General features: G+C 32.2%; 1 long non-coding RNA gene across 1 annotated transcript; it reads right to left on the reverse strand.

The window, feature by feature from the left end:
- Window positions 1–8,473: 8,473 nt before the first annotated feature.
- On the reverse strand, window positions 8,474–9,730 carry LOC134233258 (uncharacterized). Its single transcript, XR_009984947.1, has 3 exons — window positions 9,593–9,730; window positions 9,272–9,360; window positions 8,474–8,546 (listed from the first exon to the last, which is right to left on the reverse strand). It is a non-coding gene; the product is annotated as an uncharacterized LOC134233258 (long non-coding RNA).
- Window positions 9,731–14,384: the final 4,654 nt, after the last annotated feature.

The raw sequence follows: 14,384 nt of genomic DNA on the forward strand, positions 1-14,384 counted from the left end.
ATATATATATATATATATATATATATATATATATATATATATATATATATATAGCCTGAAATAAATCTAAATATGGTCTGACTTCCTCTTTAAAATGAAACATGCAGGTAATATGCAGATTACTTTCAGATGTGTCAAATCTAATGCTGAAAAAATGTGTCTTAAAATCATTAATATCATACATGCACATATATGTGTATGCATTAGTTAAACCCAGGTGATGGATTGGGTGCACTCAATACTGCTACATTTTTGGAATTGACCTCCCGATGGATTATCTGAAGGAATCCCATGTGAGTGTGAGTTTAAGTATAGTATACATGTCGTTTAATCTTAATGTGTAGCCATATATTGAACAAATTGATACTAGGTATAAAACCCAAAGTGGGGTTTTTGTTTTTCAATATTTAACTCGTTGTCTTCACAGGGTCCTGTGTCTACACATTGGCATGAAGAATTACCAATCTTGATTTTATTTCTTAACTAGGTGTCATTTAACTATATATGAAAGCTACAATAAATTTGTTTGGCACTTTTTAATGGAAAAAATCAAGCCCAAGAATACTGTTAAAAATCAAGTGAAATTGGTAGGGCTCTCACTGCAACATGTTGACTACAATGGGGGGGGGGGAGTTATAGCCCTACCTCAGAGTCTGAATCAATGACCATGCAAGGAAACTTTAATTTCAAAACTTTGGTAAAGAATCTAAATATTCAATATGAACATGAATGCTTAATAAAATTGTCCAAAAAATCAGGAAGACTTTCAAAGAACTGAAAGATCCTCTGTGTGAGGTTGAAAGTGGCCCAGGGGTTTTGGTGAAGACTGGAAAATAGAGTAAAAAGAAAATTAAAGCATGCAAGTTGTCTCCCCTTTCTCAGAATACTAAAAGGTATCTCTTACATTTATTACTAAGTATTATTCAAGATTTGTTAAAAGAAGGTTACTCAATTAATCAGCATATGCAGCTGTCAGTGTTATATATGATACAATGTATCCTCGGAGGTCCATGAGTCGTTACCCTAATGAGCTAATGTCCGTTTTAAAATAAATTTAAAATACTGTTTCATTTTGTAAGTCATACCTGAGTTGTAAATATTTTTTTTCAATTAAACTGAAAGTTTTTAAAAATTCATGCCTTTATTGATTGTTTACTTCTCGTTCAAAGTACCTATGTTTATCCGACGCCATTTTAAAACACAGGTCCTAGGGTCGTGACCTTAGCGGAAGTTACATAACACAGATCCAAAAATTCCAAATCGAATAAGTGACTTCTGTTGACTTATTATAAACAATGCGTGCCGTAGCACCAATATACGGAAGCGTATTAGGGCCGCAGCAGTATTTTATTTAATTTGTTATAACAAATTGATAATTTGTTTAAACAAATTATTAATTTGTTATAACAAATTATTAATTTGTTATAACAAATTGATAATTTGTAATAACAAATTAACAATTTGTTATAACAAATTATTAATTTATTATAACAAATTAGTAATTTGTTATAACAAATTGATAATTTGTTAAAACAAATTAATAATTTGTTATATTATATAACTTTGTGAGATCCGGTAATCTGATTGGTCAATACGAAGTAATTATTTTTTAATAACGACCGCTGAAAGCGAATAATGACTCACACGAGCTGTCTCGTTTTCACTTTCGCTTTGAGACAAACATTTGCAAGTTGTAGGTGAGGAAAATTTGAAATATATAGTTAAGTGAAGAACTCTGAGACTGAGAATACAAAACAATTACAAGGATATCTATGAACATTTTTCGGGAATACTTAACACATACCATTTCATGGTTGAATTCGACTTTTACACTCGGTGAGCAGAGTTTTGACACTGTTTCCGCGATTACGGAGACTAAAGAAAATAAAGACTAGCGTGCCATGTATGATTGTATCTTATCGTAGAAGAAATAGGTATTTGTATTTTGTCCGTGCATATAATTTCCTCTGCAAGTGTAAACGAGTGCGATTCTCAGTCTGGGGGAGGGGGTACTCTGTGTTATTCGGAGATAGATATCTTGCATTATGTTTTTGCTATGGGTTAAAATTTATTACCAAAACAAGTTTCTCTGAGTAACATTCAATAAATTCTTAAACATTTGAAATGAATTCAACTTATTTATGTTTAATACTATCTCTGTAAACATTAGGAAGATAAACATTGTATTGAAAAATTTGGGAAAATATCATTTATATAATATAATAAATATGGACTCAATGCACGGTCAATATGCATTTATAATGACCCAGGCTGACAGATATTGACCTCAGATACATGGAGTATATCGACCTCGGGCTAGCGTCCTCGGTCGATATACACCATGTATCTTCGGTCAATATCTACCATCCTGGGTCATTATAAATGCATATTGACCTACATTGAGTCCATATTTGTATAATAACAAATTATTAATTAATTTAAACAAATTAGTAATTTGTTATAACAAATTGATAATTTGCTAAAACAAATTGATAATTTGTTATAACAAATTACTAATTTGTTTTAACAAATTATAAATTTGTTTAAACTAATTGATAATTTGTTATAACAAATTGATAATTTGTTATAACAAATTACTTATTTGTTTAAACAAATTGATAATTTGTTTAAACAAATTGATAATTTGTTATAACAAATTGATAATTTGTTATAACAAATTGATAATTTGTTATAACAAATTAATAATTTGTTTATACAAATTACTAATTTGATATAACAAATTACTAATTGTTTAAACAAATTATTAATTTGTTTAAACAAATTATTAATTTTTTATAACAGATTATAAATTTGTTATAACAAATTAGTAATTTGATAAAACAAATTACTATTTTTGACAAAATTTGAAATGTATACAATCTACGAAAGCCAGATCAAATAAAAAATCCTAGTTTATGTGGGATTTATGAAAATAATTTGCAAATGTCAAAGTTTTTGGCAAAAATAAGGCTTTAGTGGGACCATTGAGAGCTTTTCCAACAGGCTCTTTTTTTATTATTATAATAAAAATTAGTTGCATACAGAAGAATTGAATGACACATTAGGAATTTAATATCAAATTTCACCAAGAGATACCCACTCAAGAATATTGTGGGTTTTTATTTTTTCTTTAGTTTTCCAGGGAAGTTTGTTACGGAATGTATTTTTTCTTGATAATTTATCCGCAAATTCATTGGTCAAAGGTGCCTCTGTTGCTCAAAGCTTTATAGGAAACTATTGAGGTTCACCACGGTAGCAGATCCAGGATTTTCAATTGGGTTGAACAGTAGACATAAATGCCTGTCGAAAAGCAATATTCAAAGTAGATCATATCACATGTAAAAAAGAATCCAGAGAGAGAGAGAGAGAGAGAGAAGGGGGGGTTAAAATGAACAAAATCAAAACACAAACTAGAGATACTGTGGGCAATGAGCTCTCTAAATGATACCCCCCCTCCCATATGCTTATAAAGACAAAGTCCATGTTTAGCTGTAGCCGGGAAACCCAAAATATGTGTCGGATCAAAAAGTAAAATAGGAGGTGCAAAATGGTAATATGTTATGTAATAAAGATTCTGTGAAAGTTTCATTAAATTTCACTTCGTGGTATAGGAGGAGTTGCGGATAAGAGATGGGTACTCCAAAGCGTAACAGACGGATGGACGGACATACCGATTACAGTATACCCTCCCACTTTTCAAGCGGGGGAGGGGGGGGGATATAATAAAACAATTTAAATTGTAACATTCTTTTGCATGGCTCAAACAAGATAATATTTTTCCTAGCATACGAATTGGGTGATATGACTGTGCAGAGTCGGAAGGGGGTGGAGGGGGGGGGGGAAGGGCACGTATGGACAAACTTTTATTAACGCTTCAAAGAACAAGCTATAAGGAATAGAATCTAGGACCTTGATGCAATTCATCATGACATTGTTTGAAGTGAAAACTCTGAGATGCTAGAAGAAACATATAGGTCAACTTTGCAGACTGTATGCTTATTGTTTCACAAATTCAATATTTCAATGATTTCTAATCTGATAAAGATTCAAAATTTCTGTGTACATGTCAAATATCCAAAAATAGTAATTTGTTATAACAAATTATAACAGATTATCAATTTGTTATAACAAATTAGTAATTTGTTTAAACAAATTGATAATTTGTTATAACATATTACTAATTTGTTATAACAAATTAATAATTTGTTATAACAAATTATCAATTTGTTTAAACAAATTATTAATTTGTTATAACAGATAACAGATTATCAATTTGTTTAAACAAATTAGTAATTTGTTATAACAAATTATCAATTTGTTATAACAAATTATCAATTTCTTTAAACAAATTAGTAATTTGTTATAACAAATTAGTAATTTGTTATTACAAATTATCAATTTGTTTAAAAAAATTAGTAATTTGTTATAACAAATTAGTAATATGTTATAACAAATTTTCAATTTGTTTAAACAAATTATCAAGTCGTTATTATACAAATATGGACTCAATGTAGGTCAATATGAATTTATAATGACCCAGGGTGACAGATATTGACCGAAGATACATGGAGTATATTGACCGAGGGCGCTAGCCCGAGGTCGATATGCTCCATGTATCTGAGGTCAATATCTGTCACCCTGGGTCATTATAAATGCATATTGACCTACATTGAGTCCATATTTATTATATTATATAAATAATATTTTCCCATATTTTAATATTAATACAATGTATATCTTCCTAATGTTTACAGAGATAGTATTAACTATAAGTAAGTTGAATATAAATGTTTCAGAATTTATTGAATGTTACTCAAAGGAATAAATAAACCCATAGCATGATAATAACGCAAGATATCTATCTCCGAATAACACAGAGTACCCCCTCCCCTAGACTGAGAATCGCACTCGTTTACACTTGCAGAGGAAATTATATGCAATGACAAAATATAAATACCTATGTCTTCTACCGTAACGATAAGATACAATCATACATGGCATGCTTGTCTTTATTTCTTTAGTCTCCGTAATCGCGTAAACAGCGTTAAAACTCTGCTCGCCGAGTGGAAATGTCGAATTCAACCATGAAATGGTATGTGCTAAGTATTCGCGAAAAAATGTATACAGATATCCTTGTAATTGTTTTATATTCTCAGTCTTAGAGTTCTTCACTATCTGTTAGATTTTCCTCACCTACAACTTGCGAACTTCCATGTTTGTCTAAAGTGAAAGTGAAAACGAGGCAGCTCGTTCGAGTCATTATTTGCTTTCAGCGGTCGTTATTAAAAAATAATTACTTCGTATTGACCAATTAGATTACCGGATTTCACAAAGTTATATAATATAACAAATTAATAAATTGTTATAACAAATTATCAATTTGTTATAACAAATTATCAATTTGTTATAACAAATTAATAATTTGTTATAACAAATTAATAATTTGTTTAAACAAATTGATAATTTGTTATAACAAATTGATAATTTTGTTATAACAAATTAAAAAAAAATACTGCTGGGGCCCTAATACGCTTCCGTATAGTATACCAATACACTTGAGATAGGACGCAAGAAAAACATATCAAATATTTTCTTTTTTAATATATGCGGTAATAGCGAATTTATGCTAAGTAAGGGGAAATTCTGTTTCTGATTATACACTTTTGCCTTCTTTCGTCCATATCATCTTCAGGAGCTGTAAAATATGACAAAATCAATCCAAATAATTTTTTCTGACGATGTGGTGCAGGTGGACTCAAAATCATGCAATGTATTCAAGAAAAATAAAAGGTCACGACCCTAGGACCGTAACGAATTTAGGGCCTCCGACGATATATCAAAAATATTAATGCCAAGTTTAAATAAACACCGTAATAAAGACTGACTGTCAAGACATTTTATTTCTAAAATACTTTTTACATTGACAATTTAATGTCCTGTAAGGATGTACATGCATTAAATGCGTAGCAAATATAGAAAGCAGTCACAACTCCGTTTCTGTCATATTCTTCAAAACTGTAAAATTTCCATCTACAACAAGTAATCCTATCTTGTAATCATATAATTCTGTAAAATATACATGTGGTAAATATACAGAGATGATATCAATAAATATGGCACTCTTTCCAATTTATTGGAGTTTCATTTAAATTTGTTGAAATATAAGCTTATGCCAGACCTCTAGGAAGATCAATCCTCATGTTTCCTCCATCTTTCTTATCCATAAAGTCTTGTTCGTGTTGAAGTCTGTCAGTTTGTCACCTTCCAGCCTAAATGTCCCCCTAAAGAAAATAAAAGTCACAATCAAAGGAAAGATCAATTCATTATATCTCCTTTAATATTTGGATCCTCCAGTTAAAATAAGTACAAGTAAATCTACTGACAAAATGTGGAACTATTACTAAAACACTAGATATATATTTCTACATAACATTAGAAATATTTCTACAAAACATTGGATATATACATCTACGTACTGAGTATGTCCCTCCTTCATGGTCAGTATGGGCTTTTTAAGGGCCACGCTGTCCTGTAGTTCCAGGGCACTAACCCCTGTTAGGGGCCAGCAATTGCCCGTCTCATCACATACCTCCCATTTCGGTGACCCAGAATCTGAGGATAATTATATATAATCTATATATATACTAAAAAAGTGTAGTAAATACTGGGTAATTAATGAGATGTTTCAACTTCCCATTGAGAATAAAAAACCCACTATATTTGTGATTATACATTGAAAACTATTGAAAAGACCAATTGAAATTTTATAAATTGTGCAAAGTCTTGCTACACGTGTATGTACGAGGGTTGTCCCGTTAAATCGTGGACAAGTTGTCTAGTTTGAAAAATAATCATCACTGAGTTCTGAAATTTTCACCACTTTTTAGTAGATAAATTATAAATATACATAGCAAATTTCAAATAGATATATGCATAGGTAAACAAATTGTGATATTTTATGTTATGTACTGTATCGCCCTACGGCGCACGGATGATAACGTCAAAGTGTCTAAAACAGCGTCACGTTTCATCTTTGCTAAACTTAAAGTTGGATAAGCCCCACTTAAATTTAGAAATTTTATTGATTTACATATGTGAGTATCTATAACCAGTTAGGAAACCAAAAAGGCACACTCACGCGATCTTCTGAATATTTATTAGCAAGTTACAGACAGTATTCTCACCATCAATCAACTAAAAGAGAATCTCACATCAACGGTCGACAGTGACAGCATCCTTTGCTATCACAAATGGCAGTCTGTCCATGTTTTGTACTATCTGGGGACTCGACCACGAAGACTTCACTAAGAAAACTTTCATTTCATTTATATACTAAAGATCTGGTGACATTTTTCATATTTTCTTTCTTCTGTATTCATTTAAAGTCTCTTAAGGCATCATATACATCCTAATCTATCTGAACTGCTCTCCGGTGCGCCGTAACGTCATAAAAAGTCGCCATTTTTCGTGTATTGTGTTTATTATACTTTCCCATTTCAAATGCTCGGGAAACTGCCAAAAATTAACCAAATGCCTTGAAATTTTAAAAAGGCGACAGAATTGATTAAGGAATCGAATAAGGATAATTTTCATCCTAACCTTATGTATTGAAAACTTTTATTACGAATTTTAAATTCTTATGTCTTCTCTAATATAACCTTGCTATTTTTACCGTGCGCCGTAGGACCGAACCTTGTGCATATTCAAGCAGAATAAAATCTTTATTTTTGAATATATATTATCAAAAACAATTTGATTCACTTAAATATGATGAATAAACATTTACTGAAAATTTCAGCTTAGTGCGCCCATTACCGTACTTTTCGAGAAAAACGCTTTTTCCACGATTTTATGGGACAACCCTCGTATATTTACTGAAGATTCCTTATTATATGCAGGGAATTAATTTCCGCAAAAATTCACGAGAAGCGTCACTTGCGAAAAAATATTACTCACGTTTATTTATATAGTGCTAAAATCTGTATAAATTCTCCTGATTAAACTTCCATTCGCGAATTATAATTCTCGCGGTTTGACGTTAGACACCCAGTTCGCGATAAAAAGTATTCGCGAAAAATAAGGAATTTACAGAATTTGATCAGAAGTCAATATCTGTTTTTAACTAAGGAATTACATCCCCTCTCCCCCCTTACAATATATACTACCAAATTCTCGGTGTAGGCCCCTATAACTTTTTAAGTCCTTCTTTTAAGTAAAATAAATAATGTTTCATCATTGATATAATGTACAAATGATTAATTGTTACCAATTAGTCCTTCCAAATCAATGAGTGGAGATTCTCTACAAAGGAAAAAAAACGGTTATAAATATCACCGATTACAAGAAATACATTAATAAGGCAATTTTTTTCTATGCCCCCTCAAAAATATATGTCTTGAAAAGTATTATTTTTGAGATAAGGCTTCAAAATAATTAATCAACAGACACATCTCTCAAACTTACGCAACATCACTGTCGAATCTTTCTTGATCTCCGTATCTGTAAACATTCAATTCATGTGCAGCGAAAGGTGAACGCCAGCATACCTGTTTTAAGGAGAAATTTAGAAAAAACTAATGTAATCCATAAAAGATTATATCTAACTAGTCACTATATAAAAGTGTGACAAAAATGTAAATTGCGCCCCCCTCCCCTAATTTTTGATTGACATTTATATTTTACTGAACAATTTACAACACAGTTAAAAAAGAGAGTATTACATTTAATACTACATGTACAAAATAATAAATGATAAAGAAATCCCCCCCCCCTAGTTTTCCATATTACATGTATAGTCCTTGTAAATCAATTTTAATCTGACAAGTTTTAACAAACAATATGATATTACATAAATGTTGTATGTTTGAATAGAGTACAAGTATTTTGTATATGAAAAAAAGTGTGAGCCTCAGGGTAATTTCTGCAATTTATCCACCTATTTACCTAAATCTTTTTTTTTTCTTTTCCAAAAAAAAAAATGATAACAGGTCCATCCTGTACTAACACAAAAACAGAATTATAATTTAACATGTTTCAAGAAAAAATTTGAATATCTCTCCATCTGATGAAACCTGCCAAGGAGCATTCTGCAGATGTGCCTGGTTGACAGGGATGCTTACTCCTCCACTGCACCTGATCCCACCTCTGATGTTTTTAGATATCTGTATTTACACTGCTGTTTTAATGGTCATTTGAGCTTGATTACTGTTCATTATCTTTAGAGTTCATTCAGAATGTCTGATTGCATTTCACAGTGGTTAATTTTCAATACCTTGACTAGCCTTCCTCCATCTTTGTTGATGATGACAACCCCTTTTTCATCTGGACCACCATCTTGATCATCATAATTCCAATGTCTGCCTGCAAAAGTGTTTTAAATAATAAAGGTATCACTGCATCAACATTAAACCAATATAATTTGAAAAAATTTTTATTATATTTTTTTTATTACACCCAATCCAAATACATATATAAAGAAAAGAGCATCAAAATTTACCTTGTAATGTAAAATTTGAATTGTGAAATTGTTACATTCAATGGTTAGTTTTAAGTTTCTGTGCCACAAAACATTGAACAATGGCCTCCTGTTTACCTCTCCTTACCGGTGTTCCTACAGGTAAAGCTGCGTACCCTGAGTCTGGCGAGGATTTGTAGAACAGTAGGTTCTCCTGGTCAAAGGTCCAGCGGTAGTATTCCTTTTCTCCAGTGTCCAAAACAACAAGGACATACTGGGACTCTAAAGCAAACAAGCAAAATAGAAGGACTACAGATATTTTACCAACATTTGATTTAGTCTAGCTACCATGATAGAAAATTTGTAAAGAATCATTGTTTAGTTTGTAAGGTATGCCAGGGCATCAATAATAAATATGTACGAGGGTTGTCCCGTAAAATCGTGGACAAGTTGTCTAGTGTAAAAAATAAATATCACTGCGTTTTGAAATTTTCACTATTTTTTTAGTACATATTTTAGTAATATGCACAGCTTTCAGATTAATATATGCATCAATAAACACATTATGAGATTTAATGCCATGTATTGTATCACCTTAAGGCGCATGGATTATAACGCCAAAGTGTCTAAAACAGCGTCACGTTTTATCTTTGCTGAAAATGAAGTTGGATAAGTCCGACTTAAATTTAGGAATTTCATTGATACACATTCTTTAGTCTCCATAAACAGCCGAAGAACCAATTGACACCCTCATGCAATCTTCTGAAGATTTATCAGTTTAAGTTACGGACAATATTCTCACCATCATTCAACTAAAAAAAAAATCTCATATCGGCGGTCTACTGTGGCAGCGTCTTTTGCTATTACATTAGGAGTTTGTCCGTATGTTTTGCACTCCCAAGGGGCTCGTTCAAAAAAGAATTCGCTAACAAAACTCCCATTTCATTTGTATACTTAAGATATGGTGATATCTTTACAATCTTTTTTCTTCTATGGTAATTTCAAGTCTCTAAAGGTGTCATAACAACATCAAATTAAAACGGAACTGCTCTCCGGTGCGCCGTAACGTCATTAAACGTCGCCATTTTTCGCGTGTTGTGTTTACCACTTTCCCATTTCGAATGCTCGAGAAACTGCAAAAAATTAACCAAATGCCTTAAAATATTTACAAAGACTACAAAATTTTATGTTGAATTGAATTAGGGTAATTTTTATCCAAATCTTATGCATTAAAAACTTTTATTTTGAATTCAAACTTGTGTTTTCTTTAATAAAACCTTGGTTTATGTCCGTGCGCCGTAGGACAATACCCCGTGCACATTCAAGGATAATAATATTTTTATTTTTGCCTATATCTTATAAAAAAAAGTATCATGCACTTAAATATGATAAATAAACATTAACTGAAATTTTCAGCTTAGTGCGCCCATTACTTTTCGAGAAAACGCTTTGTCCACGATTTTATGGGACAACCCTCGTACACTTAATTTGAAACATAGGATAAACACATGCTGAAATTTATGCTGACACAAGATAGAGAAAATTTTAAATCTATTTAAGATTGAAAAAGAAGACCTAAGTCAAAATTAAGAGCGTACGAAATATTAACTTGTTGTGAACTTGACAATCATTGAATCAATTAACATGTTTTTTTATTTGTATTTGTTCTTATCAACGTCATTTTCTTTTTCTACAAATAAATTTTATATTTGGCCAAACTTAAGCATATTACCGGTTAGTATACATGTATATGTAACCCCAATATCTCTGAGCCTTATAGATATAATCCCCCAATACTATGTGATAAGTAAAAGACGTGATCACCCGTGGGTATAAGACGGATGGATTGATCTATAATCTTTCCCTTTATTATCTTTCTTTTTGAAACTCTATTACCCGACATGCCCCCGTGTCCCCAGTTCCTATGCAGAGCTGTTTGTCGGTGATGACACCGTCCCAGCTGGAATTACACGTCATAGCAGAGGTTATGGGAATGCGTAGATGTCGTAGTACAACATTATCACCAGTTCAATCAATTTCTATAAGTTGTATGTGAGGATTAATTTATGCGCGTAAGCACATTTAAGGGTAGTTGTTTGGTCATAGTATATAAGAAGTTGGTCAAGCGTAAAGCGGTCATCGACGAGCAATAATCAACCAGATTTCGAACACGCTTTACCTGGAATGAATGAGTCAAATTCTAGTCACGAGGAGCGGGTTATACATGCATGCTGCGCCTCAAATTGGCCAAAGTGGACGACCTTGCTTGACAGAAAATTCGCAAGATGAATTCACTACTCAAGATGCACTGGATATTTTTACAGACAAATTCGATAGGGCGCTTAGACGGCAAAAGCAAGAAATCGTCAGCGAGTTGAATTTAGCTAAGAAGTCAACAGAAAAAAAGGTACCTGACTTTAGATATCAAGGCAATAAAATTCAGTTTGAATTCAATCCAGAAAGGGACATTGACATTAAAAAAGTATTAAACCTGTTAGAAAATAACAGATTAGAAGCGCCTAAAGAAATTTTGAATTTTACTATATCTCATTTGAATAAAAGGAACAAAACTGTTCGCATAGCGGATAAATATGGTTGGGACGTTGTACGAGTATGATGATGATCCTCTTACTGACGACGCTGACGATGCTACTAAGCTTCGACAAGCTATTTTCAGAGCAAAGAAAAGAAGCAACAAGAAGAAGCCTTACGACAGAACAACACGTGCTTATCCTGGATGAATCAAATTGCAGACGCGTACAGTAAGATTTTTGATTTTGATGATTGGTCAGTGGGTGATCACATTTTCCAGTTTTTAAGTAAAAAATGGGGGCCATTTGATTATGATTTATTTGCAGACTGTAAAAATAAGAAAGTAGAAAAAATTTATTCCAGATTTTGGAATCCTGGAACATCAGATGTAGATGCTTTTGGGTTTGATTGGTCTATAGGTAATAATTGGATAGTACCTCCTGTTAATCTGATTATAAAAGTGATTAAACAATTGATTTTGTGCAAAGCAAGAGGTACTCTTCTTAATCCTAAATGGCAGTCTTCACCTTTTTGGCATTATTAGTTAAGCCGTTTTCTGGAAATTTTCAAAATTTTGTTAAAAATGGCTTGAATATCACAAGCCTCGAAACTTTTTTAGGACAGGATTTCATGCAGAGAGTGTGTTTGCTGAACCACAGTTTCAAAGTAATGTTATTGTGCTTTATATAGACTGTTCTGATTGTTGAATTTTGTGTTTATGCTATGTTATAACAGACAATGATAATGAATGTATGTTAGCCTTTATGGGGCTTTTGTAATGAAAAAAAAAAGCCCGGATGGGACAATTGTAATGAAGCCCGGATGGGGCAATTATGATGAAGCCCGGATGGGGCAATTGTGATGAAGCCTCGATTGGGCAATTGTGATGAAGCCTCGATGGGGCAATTGTGAATAAATTTTATATTATGTTGCATACAATTGTTAATGAAGCATTATGATTAAGATTACAGATGTGCTTATTAGATTTTATCAAGAACGGGCTCAAATGTTGATCAAGAGACATAAATGTATATATATTTAATATGAAGTAATTTTATTTTTTTTTTAACTTCAGCTCACATTTAGTTCCTCGCATTGAAAGACATTAAAAAGATTCAAGATCCTAGACTCAAGGACACGGTACTCAAAATGAATGATATAGTAAGGCACAGTAAAAGTGATAACACGTATAAAAAATACAGAAGCTATTTTTACAGTTTAAGTCCTGGTGCGCAAAATTTAAATTTCTTGCATTACCTGCTACACCATCTTCTGTTGCAGTTTATTTGTCTTATCTTATACAAAAACAGTCTTCGGCTGCATTCATTAATGCGGCATATTATAGTATTCAATGGGCACATCATATTAATCTTTGTAATAATCCATGTGCAGACAACCTTGAAAATTTGATTTTAGAAGGAGGGAAGAGATTGTTATCGAAACCTGTAGTTAAGAAGGTACGTATTACACCTGAGATTTTAGATAAAATAATGGATAAATTTCCGCAGTTACAAAATTTATATCATTGAGATTGGTATGTATGTTGTTATTAGGTTATGCAGGTTTCTTAAGATATGATGAACTTGTGCATATTCGAATGTGTGACATTAAGTTTCATGAATCAGGTTCACATGTTGAATTCAGAGTTAAAAAAAGCAAAACGGATATTTTCATGCCAGGTAATATTGTTGTTATAGCGAAAACAGGTAATAAACTTTGTCCTGTTTTCATATTTTGAAAAATACATATCATTTGCTGGTCTTGCTTTTCAGTCTAATGTTTTTATTTTTAGAGAGGTTGCATTTTTCAAAAAGGACAATGTTTATAAGTTATGTAAATCAAATAAACCTTTAACATATACTAGAGCTAGAGAGCTTCTTCTAGATGCTCTTAAAAGTGTGTGTGTAGATTTTAAAGATTGTGGTGTAGTTGAGATGCTAAACGTTAAAGGAAAACATATCGAAGACGTCTTGATAATTACAGGGTCTAATGACATTATCTTTATGTGAAATGTACGCATAATTATACTTTTAAAAGTAAATTTATGGTTTTGTTTCATTTACTGTCCTTTTATTGAAAATCAAAACGAAAAGCCAAGATGTAATTTAAATAAAAAAAGCAATGTAACTCACAACAATTAATTCTTACTATAAGCACTTTTTGGTTATCAATCTATATATAAATTGTACTAGTAATCAAGTTGCACTCCGAACACTCCTGGCTTACCCGTAGAGACAGTGAGCGGCGGTAACAACCCATTGGTCGGACACCAGAGTCCCTCCACATAAATGACCGCGGTCAATTCCTGAAAACTGACCTGCCAGGGCCACTCACCATCCAAAGCTGGTTCACCGCCCACCACTCTAAGGCGCGGATTACATGGCGTGTCTGAACCCGT

Source organism: Saccostrea cucullata, unplaced genomic scaffold (genome assembly GCF_032062105.1).
Source record: "Saccostrea cucullata isolate Sc308-1 unplaced genomic scaffold, CSIRO_AGI_Scuc_v1 ctg4143, whole genome shotgun sequence".
In the NCBI taxonomy this organism is placed as follows: domain Eukaryota; kingdom Metazoa; phylum Mollusca; class Bivalvia; order Ostreida; family Ostreidae; genus Saccostrea; species Saccostrea cuccullata.